Source organism: Notamacropus eugenii, chromosome 4, assembly GCF_028372415.1.
Source record: "Notamacropus eugenii isolate mMacEug1 chromosome 4, mMacEug1.pri_v2, whole genome shotgun sequence".
Lineage (NCBI taxonomy): Eukaryota > Metazoa > Chordata > Mammalia > Diprotodontia > Macropodidae > Notamacropus > Notamacropus eugenii.
The window spans coordinates 295,065,701-295,085,911 of NC_092875.1; the positions used below are offsets into that span (position 1 = coordinate 295,065,701).

The following is a 20,211-nucleotide window of genomic DNA, read 5'->3' on the forward strand; positions in this document are numbered from 1 at the left end:
CAGGAGTCAGGAGGACCTGAGTTCAAATCTCACCTCAGACACTTGACATTCACTAGCTGTGTGGCCTTGGGCAAGTCACTTAACCCCAACTGCCTCATCCTGGATCATCTCCAGTCATCCTGATGAATATCTGGTCGCTGGATTCAGATGGTTCTGGAGGAGAAGTGAGGCTGGTGACCTGCACAGCCCTCCCTCACTCAAAACAAAGTCAAGTGCAAGTCTTGTCATTATTTCTCTGATGGCATGGTCTTCTTCGGCAACAAAGGATGAACACACTCAGCTGCTCAGATCTCTTTTAGTGTACTAAAAGATCTCTTTTAGTACACTGGGAGTTTTCCCTTGTATTTAGAAGAGTTGAAAGAGCAGGGAAACTCTGGAGAGAAAGTAGGTAGCCTTCTTAAATGTTTTCTAACCAAGATAAGTACTTGGAGATCTGTCTATTGATGGGGAGGGTGATAGGAAGTGTGGGGCAAGAAATCTTTAGAACTTGTTCCAAATTCCCTAATACATTTCAATTAAGACTTTAATTGAAGTCTCTCTCTTCCCTCTCTCCCCTTCCCCCCTCCTCCCCACCACATGAGAAAGTTTATACAGAACTGATGGATCATTGGAAGATGCAAATACAATTTTTGTTCATTATTGCTCCAAAAGCAAAATAGTTTTGGAATTATTTGGAAGAGTTTTGATTATTGGGATCAGGGCTGGGAAAATCCCACTGTAATTTCCAAACTGCTTAGTAACTCATCTACCCCTCAGAATCATAGAAGGTTGCCTGCAGTACTGAGAGCTCAAGCGGCTGCTATTGCTACTGTAAATTTTTGTAAGAGGCAAGAACTAAACCTAGGTATTCATGAATCCAAGGCATTCCTTCTATCCATTCTATCAGGTTGCTTCTCATATAATCTTATAATTGTGTTAATGGCAAGTATATTCTAAATCCTCTAGGTCCTCGAAATCCTCTGACTTGGGAGGGCTGGTGGAAGGCATTAAAGGTAAAGGTATATTGATTTCTTCTAAGAAACACAGAGTCACCTGGTGTGCTTTGAACAGTTAAGTTTCCTCAGCAGTCTTGAAGCAAATGCTGAGTATTTTCTTAGAGAATCATGGATCTAGAGCTGAGAGGGTGACAAATATGAAAGCATGCCATGTGAAGATTGACTGAAGGAAGTAGGAATGTTTAGCTGAGAAGACTTGAGAAAGAAAGACACTATAGCTGTTTTCAAGTATTTGAAAGGTTGTCATCTGGAAGGAAGCTTAGTCATAGGAATATAGATTTAAAGTTGGAAGTCACCTTAGAGGTTACCTATTCCAAATCCTTCATTTTACACATGAGGAAACTGAGGCCACAGAGGTGAAGTGATTTGCCCTGGTTTATACAGGTAGTAAGAGGTAGAGCTACATCTCGAACTTAGATCCTTTGATTCCCAAGCTAGTTCCCTTATCTACTGTACTAGGATACTTCCATTGCTCAAGGTCACAAAGATAGCAAGTGGAAGGGGTAAGATTTGAATCCAGGTCCTTTGCCACCAAAGTCAGCACTCTTTTTCTCTGCATCATGCTGCCCCTCTAGAGGAAGGATGCCTAACTCCAGTGATGAAAAACATGTAAATAGGGGTAAGGCTTTCGTTATCTTAAATAGAAACAAACCTGTGTTGGGGATTTTCATGGCAATACCAGGGCATGGTAGGAACTTCAGTGTCTCTTTGTGTATTGGGTACCCTGTTGAGGAAGTGACTGTTCCAACTTAGAATTTGAGAGAGATAGAAGAAACAAAGGTAGGTAGAGTCTAGATCTTTATCGAACAGGTAAATAGAATGTCAGGGACTAATATTCTACCACTGAAGTTAGCAATGGGAAACTCTAAGAATGAAATTCTGAAGAAAAAATAGAAACAGTTCTCATGAGAAGGAAAAGGGGACGTTGTCTGAAAAGACTGATGTTGGTGCATTGGGAACCTGCCAACTTAGATTTACAAATAACATGCACACAAGATGGAAGCAAGGACAGACAACACAGGATAAACCACAAATATGTGGCACTGTACTTTATGAATAACGTCAGAAGGGTGAAAGCTCAGATTGAGCTGTGATTGGGGGAAGGTTAAGGACAACAAAATGTTATTTAAAATAATTATTTGGTTTTTAGCTGCATTGGGGAAGAGAAGAGGATGAAAGAACAAAAGGGACCTCTGTTCAGTAGGATGGGATGACCAATAAAAGGGAGAAGGTGGAGCTGCTTAATTCATATTTTGGTTGTTTCCTTTGCCAGAGAGGATGATATTTTGACTGTAGAGATCAGAACAAAAGAATCTACTATGGACAAGAAACTGGGCTTGATGTCAGGAATACAGTGTTGAAAAATGAGCCTCTGTCCTCAATAAGCTGGTGTTCTATTGGAGGGATACAATCTGTGCACAAATAAATATAGTCCAGGGTGAATTGAGAAGGGAGGGAGCACATAACTGAGAGGACCATGGAAGACTTTGGGGAAGATGTGATGCTTGAACTGAGCCTTGAATGAAGAGGAAGATTTGAGAGGTTGGGGTGAGGAAAGAGTGCTTACCACGTATGTGGGGTGGCTCATGTAAATGTATGTAAATTCATGTAAATGCATAAAGGTAGGAGATGGCATGTTGGGTTCAAAGAACAGCTAGCAGGCTAATTTGGATGGACCATGGACTGTGTGAAGGGAAGAAATGTGAAATAAAGCTGGGAAAGCTGGTTGGAACCATATACAGATGTCTTAAATGTCAGAGGAGTCTGGAGGCAACAGGGACCAACATAAGGCTTTTAAACAGGGGAGTGATGCAGGAAGATTATTTTAGCAGCTGTGTGGAGTATAAATTGGAGAGGCAGAAAGGCTAGAAGAAGAGACACCAATTAGGGACCTAGTATAATAATCCAAACAGGAGATCATGAGGTACTGAATCAGAGGTATACTGGAGTCAGCTCTAACTACCTCATAAGAACCAATTAGTAAAATGTCAGTGCATTAACACCTCAGAAATCAATAAGCTGCACAGATCAGGGCTTGGTTTATTATTTTGTTGATTATCAAGACTTAGAGTGTTAATAATGCAGATTAAATCTAAATGTGTCCTGTGTACATTTTTTTCCCTCTGGGGTGAAGGTGAGGGCTGATGGTCAAGCACATACGTGATCTGAACTGAGGGTCATGGACATTCAAGTGAACAGAAGAGGACAGAAGTAAAAGATAATGTGGAGGTGTTATCTACTAGACCAGACAAGTGATTAGATAGGAAAGGTGATGGAGAGCATGAGTCAAGGATGACAGAGATTATGAATTTGACAGTGGAGAAGAACCTTACATATAGGTAGAACCTAGAGGAAATAGGGAGCCATGGAAGATTTTGGGGCAGGTAATTGTGAAGATGATGATACCCTCCAAAAAATAAAGTTTGGAAGAGGTGAGTCTTAGATAAAGTGGAGTTCATGGAAGGGAAGCCAATGTGCTTCAGTATGAAAAGTTGAGTTTGAAATGCCCAAAAGATTTCCAGGTAGAGATCTCTGGCATCTAAATGGTGTTGCTGGAGTGGGACTTAAGGGAGAGATGAGCACGGACATATAGTTTTGTGTGAATCTAGTAAGAAATGATCATTGATGAGATCAGTAAGGGAGGTAGTGTAAAGAGGAAAAAGTGGGGATCCCTGGGCAGAATCTTAGGACACAGTCACAGCTGGTGGAGGATGGATGATTACCCAGCAAAGGGAAATGAGAAGGCAGGATCAGATAGGAGGAAAATAAATAGACATTAATGTGAGTGAAATCCAAGGGATGAGAGAATATTCAGGAAAAGGGCGTTGGTAGTTCACAATGTTGATAGCTACGTAGGCATCCAAGGCAAAGAGAACTGAGATGAAACTATTAAATTTAGCAGTTGATTAACTTGGAGAGAACTAGTTTTTGTAGTTTTCTTGTCATGGAGGGTTGCAGGCGTAGGCATTTTTTTTGATGACAGGGCAATTGTATAGGGCCAAAGTGGGCTCCTTATATACAGAAAGGGAAGAAGGCACATGACTAAGAAGGATGAGGAACACCAAGGAAAACTCCAATATCAACGTGATACCAATAGCACATATAGAATATCTTTAAATAATCAAGACCTAATAAATATGCAATATCCCAAAGTTGTGTTTTTTGTTTTAGTAATTAAGCCTTTGGGATTTTGGGTTTCACGCCTCCTAAATGTTTATAATGGTCTGTCTTTAGCATCCCCCTCCCCAAATAATCTTACAGACTCAAAAAAATATTGAGTATCAATTCATTGAGAGTGATTGTATTTGTGTGTTTTACCAAGAACATTTTTGGATCAGGAAATGTCAAAATGTTCTTGAAAGGGGTAGATAAAGGATTCATCAATGATATATCCATGAAAAAATATGCTGTAGTATATATAGAGGTCCTGGAGTAAATGGAGGCTTACTAGTTGAATATAAAACATATCCTAAACCTGAATGTCAATAAACAAATATGGATGAATGGAACAGCTACCAATGGAACAATGGTGCTCAAGAATGAGAACAACCTCCGGTACACAATTGAATTGTATCTTTTTAGACCAACAGGAATAGAGGTAGCATGTGTATATAATCATTGTCTAATTTGGATGGCAACACTTCCATACCATTTAACCTTTATGTCATGAATAGAGATTCTTGCTTAGGACAGGCTTGAAAATAGCGTATTCTAGTGTATGATAAAAGTTTCTGAAACATACAAAAAATTGGTACAATTCTGTATTTGTATGAAATTTTGTAAAGGATCTAAGAAATTTTCAACACCTGATCTGACAGTGGATACTAACTTTATCTTTGTATTCATTCTGAAAGTACCAATATTCCCAGTACATTTAAAAAACAATGGCACTATTGAATATAAAACTTCCTCAGAGATTTGGGCAAGAGTTCAGCCTATCTTAATTTCACCATTAAATGCAGCAACAAAGATAACTTTTTATTACAAGTGAAGGGGATATTTAATGCTTTTTATTATGCCAGTCATAATCTAAATATGGCCCACTGTTGGTCATATGACTTTCAGTAATGTGATAGTAGTAATTACTTATATTTTTATAGATGTAAAAATTGATACTTGTACAGGTTGAATGACTTGACAAAGGTCACATGACTTTAAAGTACAAGAGACAGGTTTTGAACTTAGATTTCTGCTTATTTCAGGCCTAGGATTCTTTTCACTATAACTTGTTGCCTCATCTATATATATGCATATACATACCTATATATGTATACATGCAAATATTACATATATGTATTTATGTGCATTTTATTACTATAAACATATCATTGAACAATATTAAACTTAAATTTCATAAAGGTTTTAAAATTATGCCTCATAAACACCATATCAAGGAGATGACAGTTGTTTTGCTTCACTTTATGAGGAAACTGAGGTATAGTCAGTTTGAATTAATCAGATAATTAGGACTAGATTGGAAAATAAATTCTGGGTTTCTCTCAGTTCTTATCACTGAATGAGATGGTTTCTGTCTTTGTAAGTGACAGAACCCACTGCTGAATTCAACAAATACATTTCAAATGTCCAGCATGTATTTATGTGCTTGTCTACTCTTTCCTCTATATAGACGTCTCTAGACTTTACTAGTTTGTTTGCAACCTTCTATTTTTTTCTTAATATGGGTTTGAAGTCCAAAAGAGTACATAAGATACTAAAATGAGGAGAGCAATTATTGTCTGAGTCATCAAATACTTTTATTTTATAGTGAAGTATAAACATCATTTCCAATGTTTGCAGACAGTAATTTCTGATGCAGAATGTCCTGTACCTATTGAAATGTCAAGGTTAAGTAGAATCACAGGATGAGAGAGTATCTCATATTTTGCACACTCATTTACAGATTGGGAAACAGAGGCCCAGATGAATTAAAAGGCTTATTCAAGATCACACAACTAATTAGCAGAATCAGGGTCGGGACTGTTTATTAAAGCTTTCACTCCAGTGCTTTTCTGTATTGATTCTCTTTGCCTGAAAATACTTTGAAAGTGCTAATTTGGGGCTTGAATGATCCAGATACTTGTCTCAATTCTCCAACTCACTTTATATGTCTGGATAAAGCTTTGATCTAACACAAAGGCTTAAGAGATTTCTTTTGGATGGAAAACTCTGGGAATGGTTCATGGTGGAAGTATCATTTAAGTTGAGCCTTGAAGATTAGATAGGATTTCAACAGTCAAATGAAAGCCCTTCAGGCCTAGAAACTGACATAGGTGTAGAAGTAGGGAAGCATCAATGTGTTTAAGGACATGCTTGAACAGTGACTAGTAGAACAATTTGTTTGGAGTGTAAGGTATGTAAAGGAAGTAGTGTAAGATAGGCTGAAAAGGACAGTTGGGCCAATGGAGGGAGTAGAATGGGAAGGTAGGTACTCTGGCCTTGATCTTGTCTCAGATGGCAGAGGCAATGGGAAGCTATTGGAAGTTTGTGAGCAAGGAGCAACATTATGCGTTAGGAATATACATCTTGCAGAAATATATAATGCAACTTGGAGAGCATTGAAACTAGATCACTTGGTAAAAGGCCAATTTCTAGTACTGAGCAAATATGAATTTTAGGATTTATAGAAGAGGATGTGGACTTGGGTATTGTCTTTAGGAAATTTTTTTGAATATGACATCATGATGCAGCTGATATGTTAACATGGCTAACAGCTCATGTTATTGTAGTGCTTTGTAGTTTAAAAAACATGTTCCTTGAGTAATCCTGTGAAGTAATGTTAGTTTGGCTATCTCCATTTTCTAGAGGATGAAACTTCTAGGTTCAGATATATAATGTGGCTTGTCCATGCTTGTTCAACAAAGAAGAGGCAGAGGCTAGATTTAAAAAAACCAAGGTCTCTTGATTCCAATGGGTCCATGGCTCTTTATGTACAGTCCTGACAGTATCACTCTCCTGTTCAAAAACTTTCAGTGTGTCCCTTGTTGCCTCTTAGAAAACATACAGCTTCCTTGGTTCTCCACAATTTGCTTCCAACTTTCCACTTGAGACTTATCTTTTTTTTGCTTTTTAGGCAATCAGGGTTAGGTGATTTGCCCAGAACACACAGCTTGTACTCTTGAGTCCTATCTTACAACTCATCTTCGTGTACTCTCCATATTTCCCAGACTCAATATTCCATTTCCAGCTTCCACAAATTTGCACAGCCATCCTTCACAAATGAGTTGTATTCCTTCCTCATCTCCACCTCTCAGAATTAATTCCTTATCTTCCTTCAAGCCTCAGTTCAAGTGCTACTTCTTCCATGAAGCCTTCCCTGATTCCCTCTCCCCTGTTGTATTGCTCTCTCCTTTCTCAAATTACTTCCTATTTAGTTGTATATCCCCAGTAGAAAGCAAGTTCCTTGGGAGCAGGAATTGTTTTATTTTTGTCTTTCTATTGGTAATGGGGGAAAAATTGGGAAAAGAAATGAGTGATGAAGGAAAATTATGAAAAGAGAATTAACAATTTGATAGGAACATAAAAAACCTAAAGAAAATAACACCTAAAAACCCCCCAAGAATTTATTCTGTAGTAAAAGAGGCATAAAAATTCATTGAAGAAAGGAACTCCTTCAAAAGCAGAATTGGCCAAATGAAAAAAGAGGTACAAAAGATCACCAAATAAAATAATTTCTTAAAAATTAGAATTGGGCAATTTGAAACTAATGATTCCATATGACAGCAGAAAACAATAAAACAAACTTAAAAGAATGAAAAAAGAAAATGTGAAATATCTCACCAGAAAAACCACTGAATTGGAAAATAGATCAAAGTGAAATAATTTAAGAATTATTGGACTACTTGAAAGCCATGATCAAAGAAGGAACCTAGACACAGTATTTCAAGACATTATAAAGAAAAACTGTCCCAATATCTTATATCCAGAGGGTAAAATAGAAATGAAAAGAATCCACTCATCTCCTCTTGGAAAAGATCCCAAAGTGAAAACTATGGGGAAGAGTTTAGCCAAATTCCAGAGCTCTCAAGTCAAGGAGAAAATATTGCAAGCAGCCAGAAAGAAACCGTTCAAATACTCTGGAGACAGAATCACATAAGATTGAATAGCTTTCATGTTTAAGGAGCAGAGGCCTTGGAATATCTAAGATTATAGCCAAGAATAACCTACCTGTTAAACTGAGCATAATTTGGGGGAAAAAAATGGGCAGTTAGTGAAATATAGGACTTTCAAATCTTCTTGATGAAAAGACTACAGCTGAATAGGAAATTTGACATTCAAATTCAAGACTCAAGCATAAAAAAGTTAAACATGAAAGAGGAATCACAAGGGACTGTATACTGCTTACATTCACATATGTGAAGATACAACTCCTAAGAACTTTATTGTTATTAGGGCAGTAGGAGTTTACATAGGTAGAAAGTATTGGTATGAGTCAATTATGTTGGGATGATCTAAAAAAAAAGAAGGGGTGAGAGATAGATGAGAGAAAGGGGAAAGGAGATGAAGAATTGGGGAAATTATCTCACATAAAAGAGGAAGAACTTTTATAGTGGAGGGGAAAATGAAGTGTGAGTAATGTGTTACACTTGAACCTCTCATTGCAGTTGGTTCAAAGCGGGAAGAGTGCACTTTCTCTCTCTCTCTCTCTTTCTGTCTCTATCTCAGATGGGTATATACTTACTCAACAGGGAAGTAGGTAGGGAAGGGGATGAGAGAAAGGGAGGTGTTAAGGGGAGGGTGGAATAGAGGAGGCAGTTGTCTGAAGTAAAACAGATAGTAGTAGAGGGAAAGTGTGGAAGTGGCAATGGGAAGCAAGGAGTATTCTGACCAGTGAATAGGAGGGAAATGAGAGAAACTACTGGAAGGAATGTTAGGTGGAAAGGCTTGGTTTTAGTGAGTAATAGAAGATGGAAGAAATCAGAGAGGAAGTGGTATAATATGAAAAGAAGTTTGTTAATTAAAGAACTTGAAGGGCACCATGGAAGGAATGGGGTGGAATGATCTGGAGTGTGTGTGTGTTCATCCTTCATTGCCAAAGAAGACCATGCCATCAGAGAAATAATGACATGACTTGCACTTGACTTTGTTTTGAGTGAAGGAGGTCTGTGCAGGTCACCAGCCTCACTTCTCCTCCAGAACCATCTGAATCCAGTGACCAGATATTCATCAGGATCACTGGAGATGACCCAGGATGAGGCAATTGGGGTTAAGTGACTTGCCCAAGGTCACACAGCTAGTGAGTGTCAAGTGTCTGAGGTGAGATTTGAACTCAGGTCCTCCCGACTCCTTCACTGGTGCTCTATCCACTGTACCACCTAGCTGTCCTGATCTGTAGTAAGACATTGGAGGAAGGTTAAGAATGGAAATGAGGAAGCCAACAGGTGGTATTTGAGTCCTCTGACATTCAGGTATTCAGTATTGCCAGAATGGGCAAAGTAAAAGAGAGTGGAGGTGGAGGAAGTGGGGGTGAGGCTTATGCTAACAATTGGGAAATGAGTATCAGTGAAGTCTGATGACAAAAGCAGATGAAGAGTCAAGGTTGGCTCTGTAGATTCTTCATGACCCTTAACTGCCTGGCAGCTATATTTCTTTGTTCTAAGAGATATCTGGAAGCCCACCTTGCATCAGATATGAGCAGAAGATCACTGGAGGCAAGAACTGCTGTGTCCTGGGAGCAGACTTTGGCAAGCACAAGCAGGGCCTGGTGGTTTTGTTGTCTAGAAGCTTCAGGGAGAAGAAGGGGGTGATGTGTTCTAGAGCTGGAAGGGACCTTGGAGACCCTCTAGCTCAATTTTACAGATGAGGAAACTGAGACCTAGAGGGATTAAGTGCTTTGTCAAAAATCACACAGGTTGGAAGCCTCAGGTAGAATCTGAACTCAGGTCCTTTTACTACAGATCTAGTGTCATTTCCATGATAACATTCTACCTTCCCTTGCTATTCTGGCAACATCCATGGGAAACAAGAAATGTGGGTATTTTTCTATTTGTTTTACAAATGAAGAAACACAGACTCATATGTAAAGCAGTGTGTTAAAATGAACCAATTGTGGTAGTGACTAATTTAATAATAAATAATTTAATAATAAATTATCTTAATTGGGACTAGAACCTAGACCTTCTAACTCCCAGTTTAGGGCTTGTAGGCACAAAAATGTTTCTAAGCAAATTCAATCAAATTTTTCTACTGTCTGGATAAAATGGTATATTTGTTGTTTGGTGATTTTCAGTCAAATCCAACTCTTCGTTACCTCATTTGAGGTTTTCTTGGCAAAGATACTGTAGTGATTTATCCTTTCCTTCTCTAGCTCATTTGACAGATGAGGAAACAGAGGCAATCAGAGTTAAGTGACTTGTGCAGTGTCATATAGGTAGTAAGTGTCTGAGGTCAGATTTGAATTCAGAAAGATGATTACCAATGCCTACTGTGCACTTGTCTGCCTTCTCCTTTCTTTCTATTTATACTGATGGCTTCATAAAATACTTTAGGTTGTATATATAGGGTCTCATTAGTTCTGCTTGAGTCTTGACAGAATTAGGGGAAATGAGAAGAAGCTGCAGAGAGCAGATTTAAGGAGGCTATGTGAAAGAAATACTTCTCAACCAACAAAGCTATTCAAAGCTGGAAAGGGCTGCCTTTCTCCAACCTCAGGAGGTAGTGAGTTCTCTCTCACTTAAACTCTTCATGAAGATGCTGGGTAGTCAAAAGTCAGGTAAGTTGGTGAGGGATTGAATTGGACTCTACAGCCTCTAAGGTCAATTGCAATTCTTGGATTTGGGGTTTTTCACAAGGCAAGATGGAGAGGTCATGTGGCAACTGGGCCAGATACTGGCAAAGGGGAATGGGCTTGTTAGTCATAGGATAATAGCTTTTTGTTATCTGTCCTTTGTTCTTGAAGAAGACCAATGATATAAGGCCGCTGTCTTGACTTGCAAGTGATTTGGACTTAAGTAAGGCAGATCTGCACAAAGTCATCAGCCTCACTCACCTCCAGAGATGACTGGCAATGGATCAGGGATAATAGATTTACAGCTCCAAGGGACCTTAGAGGTCATCTAATCCAACCCCCTTTTTCTAGATGAGAAATAAGGCACAGAGAGATAAAGGGACCTGCCCAGGGTGACACAGCTATAAATGACTGAGGCAGGATTCAAACTCGGGTCTTCCTGACTCCACATTTAGCTTTCTGTTCTCTGCTGAGTTACTTGGCTAGTTTGGGCTAAGCTTCGTGTGCTCTATACCTCAACAGTTCACTCCTCTCTAGGTGTCATTTATACCTTAATCTTTTCCAACTTATGTATTACTAATGCCTTTTTTAGAAAATTCCAATCTTTGGGGTAAAGCCAAGGGGAAAAAGAGAAAAAAATCCTGCAACCTAGTCAAGAATTGGGGGCAGGAACAGTGGAATACTGGAGCTGCACCCACAATAATTTTAGGGTGCCAGTAAGTCCCCTTTTAGAGCAGAAAAAGAAAAGTTCCCAAATCTAAGATATGGCCTTGGATGAGGTTCTGTCTTGTTTCTTTTTCCCTTACATTCTCTCCAGAATTTAAAATTAAACGTTTTCAGGAGTTCAGTCTTGGTCTGTGAGTTCTACTGAAGGGTTCCTGTTCCAAGTGTACAGGAAACAAACCAAGAAGAAACACAAAAGAAATCCTGTGCCCCCTAAAGAAGGAAGAGGAATGGGCGATGAATGTGGAGAGGATGAGCAATTGGCCCTCTAACCCCCCCATCCCCCCAACCTGGCTCCATCTGGCAAGCTACCCTGGATTTTCCTTAAAACCTTTTAGGAAGCCCTTCCTGACCCTTGGTTTCCTCTACTTCCGTGGTTTCTTCAAATACCATTATCATTCAGCTAAAATTCCATATTCTATAAGAAGTCTTTCCCAAACCCTCTTAATTTTAGTGCCTTCCCTCTGTTGATTTTTTCCTCCTTATCCTGTGTATAGCTTATTTGTACATTTTGTTTGCTTGTTGTCTTCCTTTAGATTGTGAGCTCCTTGAGGGCAGGGACTATGTTTTGCCTCTTTTTGTATCCCTGCAGCTTAGCATAGTACCTGATACATAGTAGGAACTTAATGTTTTTTGACTAACTGTTCCCTCTGAAAGCTCAGCATTCACAGGAATTGATAATGGCTTGATCTTCACCCACCTGTTTTGCGCTCCTGTCATCCCACTAATTATAACAGCTGACATAATATATGTGTGTATACACACACACACACACACCTATATATTTATATACACATACACACATATATACACATATGGATATATGTATATCTCACTTCACACACTATCTCACTGAAGTTTCACCCAGTGAGCAAAGTACTTGCAGGTATTTTTAATTCCATTTTTTTCAGATAAAGAAACTAAGGTGCAGAGAGATTACTAACAACTCCCTCCCCCCCTAATAAAACCCATAAAAAATGAAATGTTATAATAATCAAGCTTGGCTCCAGAGAAAGTATGAATAAATACAGCTCTCTATCTTCTTTGAAGGGCTGGTGGTAGGAGGACTGGTGCGGAGCATTAAATATAGAGAGCCAAATAGTTGCTATGTTGGTTAGTTTTGTTGAACTGTTTTTGGTTTCTTCTTTTTGTTATTCTTTATTACAAGGGATGGTTCTCTGGTTAGGGGAGGAGGATGAGATATATCTGGAAATAAAGGTGATATAAAAACAAAAGATAGCAATAAAAATAAATTTAAAACCTTAAAAAGGGTATCAAGTAAAGCACTTTCCCTTTTACAGATGAGAAAATTGTAGGTCAAAAAGTTTCAAGCGACCTTTTCAAGTCCCTTTTTTCTAAGGAGCCTCTGTGATATAAATGGAAAATGCCTCTATAGATAATGAAGTGTCACACTGTCAGAATAACCAGCAGGACAGCTTGGGAATTGACAGTTATGGAATATCTTTTAAAGAAATGTAGTTTTATTGCTTTTGGTAAAATTTAATTTGTATGTGGAGTTATGCCTAAGAACTAAGCAAAACTAATAAGAGCCTTCCTAAGTAGAGAGGTCTATTTGAATAAGGGTATTGAGTAGTGAACAAAACAGGGCTCGCAGGCAGGCCATAGTCCAGATCAAAGAACACCCCAAATCTTGGTGCTGTCTCCCTTAGTAATTCTCAGACCTTCCCCTTCTCAGTTGACCCATGTAATTATGTGAGTGCTTTAGGATGACCAACGTTTGTCCAATTTGATGTTGACCACTTCCTTGTAACCTGGAAGTTTCTCTGTAGGGTTCATATTTTGGGAGGACCTTAATACTTTAGTTCTTAAAAGGTAAATGGGGAGCAACCTAGTCCTAGTGATGCCTAATGATGACAACTTGGAGTGAAATTTTGAATAACATTTTTCATTAATTTTGGATATATGCCTTTAATGTAAAAATGTTAGTGATCTATACTTCTAAGTCAAATGCAGAGCTTACCCAAAACCTCCTCAGAGAGTGGATTTCCTTCATCTGTTCCATAGCTAAGGGCACAAATTAGGAGCTACAGCAGGATGTTTTCCTAAAAGCCCCCTTATTTCCTGCCAATCACTAAGCTTTTCCTGATAACAAAGCTTCCTTTGGTCCTTGGTCTCACAGGGAATTAGGAAGGATGGGATGAAAGCTATACATGCAGACTGACACATCCCTCCATATTTTTTATGGTTTTTCATCTGTTAACCAGAACATTGAACACACTAGCAGCCTACACAGATGGACAGAGGGAGTTCTGTGTAGGCTTGCAAATGTGGGAATCTGAGAACAGCCCGATAAAAATAAGATTATTAAAGGGTGCATACTTAAAGAAGAATATGGTCAGACTTGAAAGGAAAGGTCTGTTAGACAAGCTATATTAAATTAGGGTCCAATAACGTCATAGAAAGCATATTGTCTTCCTTCACATGGCTGTCTCAGCCACACCTGGGAGGTAACGTTCATTTTTTAGCTTACCTAATTCAAGGCAGTCACAATGGTCCCATCTCTAATGCTGGGTACATGTTATGGTTTTGATGCTTTCTTGCTGGGTTTTTCCCCCCAGACCTGTGATTTCATTGGTGCAGAACTTCACGAAAGAGGAAGGTCTCTCTACCAATGCAGCTAGATGATACCTGCTCTGCAACTTCCAGGCATAGACAGTTGGCCAGGCACTGAAAGGTTCGATTGCTTGGGATCACACAGCCAGTGTCAGAGGGACTAGACTCTAGGTCTTGCTGATTCCAAGGCCATCCATTACAGAATACTGCTTCTGTTGCCGATTACTTGTTTGATAAATCAGATATTCTGGTGGGGGTGGGGGGAGAGTGATGAAAAAGGAATAAGGTTTAGTAAATGTAGGTTTTCTGTGACCTGAATCTCCATGTTTATTATAGGGTAAGAGGAGGGGAGGAGAGGAGTGTTTTAGGATTCTATGGCTCCCCATTCTCCCTTAACTAGCATGGCACAACAGATAAAACACGGAACTTGGACTTAGGCTCAAATCTCACCTCAGACAGTTACCAACTTTTTGACACCCCCAGTGTCCTCCTCTGTAAGAGAGGGATAATAACAGCACCTACTTCATATGGTGGTTGTGAGAATAAAGCAAAACAATGTACGGAAATATTGTGTAAACCTCAAAGCAACATATAAATGTGAATTATTTTTACAACAACCAAACACCCCATGAAATAGCTAACGAAGTATGTGGCTAAATTTAAAAAGCTTCTTTTACCTCTTACTTGTTAAGAAAAAGCTCACAAGGTTAGGATGATGCAGAATTTGTAAAGAACCATTCAGCTGTTCATATGACACCTCAGGGAATAACCTGATTTCACACCTCAGGGAATAACCTGATTTCTGGTCATTCCTGCATCGACCACAGACCTTCAAGTCATCATTAGTGAGACTCTATCCTTGGTTCTTGGAACATCTTTGGACACTGTGCTACCCTGGTGTGCCTTCATTTTCTCATTAGACATGTTTTCACTTCTCCAAAGTCAGAGTCATTTATATGTTTCATAATCCCTCTGATTAAACACAATGGCTGAGTAAGCCTATTAATACATTTTTCTGTACTAGTGTTTATCTTTCTAGGTTGTGCACTTATTGGTAATCCAGTTCTTGTCGCTAAGGGTACAAACAATGTGGCAGACCTTTGTCAGACTCATTTCTCATATTCCCTAATTGTATCTTTCTAGCATGCATTTTGATAACAGACATTAATGTTTATACCTAGTATATATAATGAATGGATTCCTGAATATTTCTGAACCAATTATGAGTGATGCACCAGTGAGTACATGTAACTTCTGATATGCTCTAAGGAACTTTGAAAATTCTTTGTGTTTTTTTTTTTTTTTTTGTAAACTACCTTGTGTTAAAGCTCTACTGAAATCCAGGGCTTCATCATGACATGGAAGTGTCTCTGGGTTCTTGAAGACAATAAATTACAGGTACAATCAATTACAAGTGCCAGTTCTGACAGTTTCTACACTTCTGGGAAAGCTTGTGTGCTTGTCATCTGAGAACCAGCTACCTGGCAGAGATGCTCTTTACCACAAGTTTGCACAGTTGATTTCATACATACACTCTTTTTCTCTCTCTCTGTGAGCAGACTATAATACACTGTAATGTGTGTTCATACTATAGATAGTGTATATGTGTATGTGTATATATATATATATATATATATATATATATATATATATATATATGTATAGCACATAAAGAAACTTTCAAAATGATTTAATAAGTCATGAGAAAGGCCTGGATCAATAGAGGGGGCTGACAATGATCTTAAAAATATTTTTTATTGGTACTCGTTTCCCTTATATCACATTCTCCCTATTCGATCTTCCCTCCTCTCTCCCAACCCAGCACATTCTTTAGCATAGAACAGGGATGATAAGATTAAAAAAAAAAGGGAGGGGGGAATACTGTGTTGAAACGCCTGCATGTGTTCCTTCTTATGCAACCATTTGGATGGATTATTAATTCAATTCAACATTATTGAAATATGATTTAAAAGGTTGGGGAGGGAGTACTGACAGACTGGGACTGTAAAGCAGGCCTTTCCATTTCAAGTTCAGAGTGCTTTCCACATATTATATTAGCTGAAAGTTGCACACAATCATATTACTGGATCAGGTCAGGATGGAGATGTCGAATTGGAGACTTACTTTGCTGTGATAAAAGGAGAGAGTGATAAACACTTTTTATCACTGTGTTCATGGGATGGGAGGAGAGGTATGGGAACAGAAGTGGTAATGAGTAGATTTTTAGGATAAGGAAGCGTACACCAGGAATATATTAAGAGTACTTCAATTAACTCAACATGACACAATGGTTAGAATACTGGACTTTAAGTCAGGTAATAATAAAAACAACAGCTCATATTTAGCTTTAAATTTTACAAAATGCTTTACAAATGCTACTTCATTTGATCCTTATACAACCCTGGGAGGTAAGTACTATTATTACTCCTCTTTTATAGACAAGGTTTCTTGAGGCAACTCGCTCAGAGTCACAGAACTGGGAAGTTCTGAGTCATTATTTGAACTCAGATATTCCTACTTCTACGTCTAGCACTCTACCCAAGGCACTACCTAGTTACCTCCTAGATTCAAATCCTAGCTGGGACACAACTAGCTGTGTGACCACTGGCAAGTCAGTTATTCAGTTTGCTTCACACTATCGGAAATTATTTACTAGAAATGGGGTCTGAAGAATCTTCCAGATTCCCCAAAGTCATGCCTACTTATATATTCTGGTACCTGGCTCAGTGGGGGCCAATTACTACCTGGCAAAAAGCTGTTCTCCTTATCTTTTGGGCCCAGGCTTCCACAGGTCTTTGTTGCCTTCAGTTTCTTCAAGCCCCTTCCTCCACAACAGTAATCATGTTTATAAGCAGTCTGTCCTTCCACATGCTATGGGTCTTTACCTCCTTCCATGAAAAGTTAAACCATTTCTTTTAAAAAAAAAATTAGCCTGCTAAGTACTTAAAGGTGATCAGCTACTTCACTTAGTTGTGATAATGACTGAAACACCTTAATAGAGACCTTTAATCCTTTCACCCAAAAAAGTAGCTAATATGGAAATTGTAGGTAGTTACTTTGGAAAAGAAAATGGAGGAACTATTTGGTGCCAGAGGGACCTTTTAGCTGCTTAGTATGCTTACATGTCAGGTTAATCTTAACCCAGCAACGTTCTGGGCTCAAAAGGGAGCTTAAAACTCAAGGAGTTTCAGTAACCTGAGAGTTAATTGGGCTTACAACGGTGTCTAAATTGCCACTTATCAGCTTAGGCACTAGGAGACTATGGTAACACACTAATTTATTCTGGGCATTAAGAAAAGGAGCAAAATAGCTGAATCAACTTTAATTAACTGAAAGGTTATTATGTAGGAGAGAAGTCTATACTAACTTGGAGAGTTCTTTAAATGTAAAAGTAAACTCCCTTGATAAAGCAGTAATCCCATTTTTTAAAGTGTAAGATGAAATTTCATATTTAACATTTAAAATGATTGTTTTTTTTTTAAAGGGGGAAGGTGGCAGAAATGAAGAAATAAATAATGTGATTGATCCATTTTAAATTTCCATTGGCAATGTCAACAACAAAAAAGTACGCACCGTACAAAACTAATTTAAACACAAAGGAAACCCATCTGCAACTTTATTAATAACCAACTTTTTTTATTAGAGCAAATACAGTTGTGAAAACTGTACATTATACATTTTGGGGTCAAGGACTATAAATAAAGGAACTCATAGGTAAAGAGTTCTTTCACAGCAAGAAACTTTAAATAAACAAAGTGACATATTAAGTACATTGGCAGACTTCATGTGCTGTCCAAAATGTAGTGTACAGTATAACAACCCATTATAAATAGCCTTTCATGTAAAATACAGCTTGTGCACATTTTAGAAAAATACCAACAATTTCTGTTTTGAGCTTGGTTTTTAAAAAAGCTTAGAAATCATACATATATTTATAAATGGAACCACCATGCTTACTTTATAAACATTTTCTGAAGTTATCTGTTACTCATTATTTCCAAAGCATTAAGTACTTTAAATAAACATTTAATAAGAATTAAATATTTCAGTTAAAAAATCAGCTTTCCCAGTAAGGAGACATGGAGTGGGACAGGAAGGAGCAGTGACCTCTAGTACCAAGATTTATATAGAGACAAACATTTTTTAATTTAAAAATGTTGCTTCCTAAATATCAAAGTAAAAGTATGATTTTTTTAAAAAAATAAATACACAGGTTGCAATTTTCATTTGCTCTCTTTCTGCTTTCTTCTTGATTCCATACTGGTCACACACAGGATTCTCAACATACTGTACTTCTGCAAAAAACACCACTGGGTTACTACCCTGCAGTTAGCTGGCTCAGGAGACAAAGCATTAAGTCCTCACCTATGTTACTGTAAGTGCTGTCCTGAAAAGACAGCATACAAGTTGGAAATAATTCTTGTTATATCGTGCACAAAATGAAAAGGTTTACAAAAAGTTTCCCAAACTGCAGATGATGAAATATTTGAAATAAAGAGATGGAAGTCTCTTCCTTCCTCCAATTTATTTTTTAAATAATAAAAATGTTTACTTTGAGGACAAGCATCCTACATACAGTTTCTGCAAGTAAATATGCATGCTTTTTAATAGTAAAGGATATAGTAATTACAGTTTAACATCACAAAATAAATGCAGCTCATTTAATAATAAATATCACAAAAAACAAATACCCCAAATGAAAGTTTCTAAGGCTTTTAAACTTGAAACAAAATTACATATGGTCTTTAAAAAAACACGAAAGGCATAAATTTGATAAGCAGTGATTTTAAAAACGCATTTATATGCTCTACCTGAATGTATTCAACACAAAATAAGTCTATCCCCACCGAATAATAGTTATTATTAGCATCTCAGCTTCATTTTCATTGGAACTGGCCTCTAACAAGATTACTCACTTATAGGGTACGTCAGCGATGAAACTGAATCTTTTGAACACTTATCGCTATTAACATGAAGGCAATAGAAAAAAAAAAGAAAAAACAAATCCCCAAACCATGCAAAGCTTTGATTCTATTTCTCAGAATCCTGTTGTAGTCTAGCTACCCATTTAAGAATATCACCCCAAAGAGCCTCCATGTTCCATAAGTAATTCAGTGTGGTACTGACACAAACAAGTCAAGTCTAGTGATTTCTCAGGAAGACATCGTAGTGCCTCCAGACTCTGCCCAATCAGCATGAAAGAGAAACAGAGTTTTACCAGTTTAGGAAAATAAATGAAGAGCTCTGCCTTCCTATGAAAATACATGTGGATACTAGATGGGTTTTGCATTTACCTCAAGATGCAACAATTACATTTTCACTAGCCAGGACTTCACACCATTACTTATCATGGCTATACATCAAATGTAAATCAACAGCAAAATGAACAGTCATGCACAAGCAAAAGAAAACGTAATCTCCCAGAACACCACAGGAGAAGTTAAAAGCAGCAGGTAATGGCATAAGACTGGTGAGTGATGCTGCTAACTATTTCTTCTAATGAGAAAGGAGTGAACGTTGGAGTCACTTCCACAGCAACAGTATCCTCTGCCCGCATTCCTCTGGCAGTCCTTTCCCCAGCTCCCTACTAAAAACGTCAGATGGTAAAACAGTAAGGCAGCTGTTAGCTTCCATCAACAAAAAGTGCAGCTCCATACATTTCCAGTTTAGTCACACTCTGCTGTAGCCAATGCACTTCACCGGTTGGGGGCTGCAGCAGCAGATTTGGTGTTTTGTTTGGCTTTTGCTTTTTAAATAGAAAAAAATTATTAAGTTTTGCTCTCCAACATAGCTGCTTGCTTCAGCCTTCAGAGGACCCCAAAGCCACAAACCATCCCCAAGGGAACTGAACAGGTCCTCTGGCTGAATTTTCCAAGTCTCAGATATCTCTCTTGCGATCCCATCCTAATTCCAAGCCTCCTTCCCTGTGTCTGAGCATGACTGGTGGGTTGCCATTTAAAAGGCTGATGACACTACTGCAGAGAACTGTGGGCTAATTCCACTAGTTGTCATGACTTCACTGAAGGGTCAAAACAGTGATATCAGTAAGTAACTACGTTGAATCACATTCAGGCATAGCCAAAATGAAAATAAAGGACATTACAGAAATATTGGAAAAAAAAAAAAGGAAACAAAAACAAAACAAAAACAAAAAAATTGTGATTATAAATCTGAATTAAGGGAATTGAAACTATT

General features: G+C 38.1%; 1 protein-coding gene across 4 annotated transcripts in view; it reads right to left on the minus strand.

Moving 5' to 3' along the window:
- Nucleotides 1-17,631: 17,631 nt before the first annotated feature.
- JPH1 (junctophilin 1) overlaps nucleotides 17,632-20,211 on the minus strand; it is a 96,587-nt gene continuing 94,007 nt past the window's right edge. The window contains exon 6 of one of the 4 annotated variants that reach the window (XM_072604909.1): nucleotides 17,632-18,311. The gene's annotated coding sequence lies outside the window, so the exon portion shown is untranslated. Of the gene's footprint in view, nucleotides 20,069-20,211 lie in introns of all 4 variants that reach the window. The other 3 variants (XM_072604908.1, XM_072604907.1, XM_072604905.1) reach the window with 3 other exon arrangements.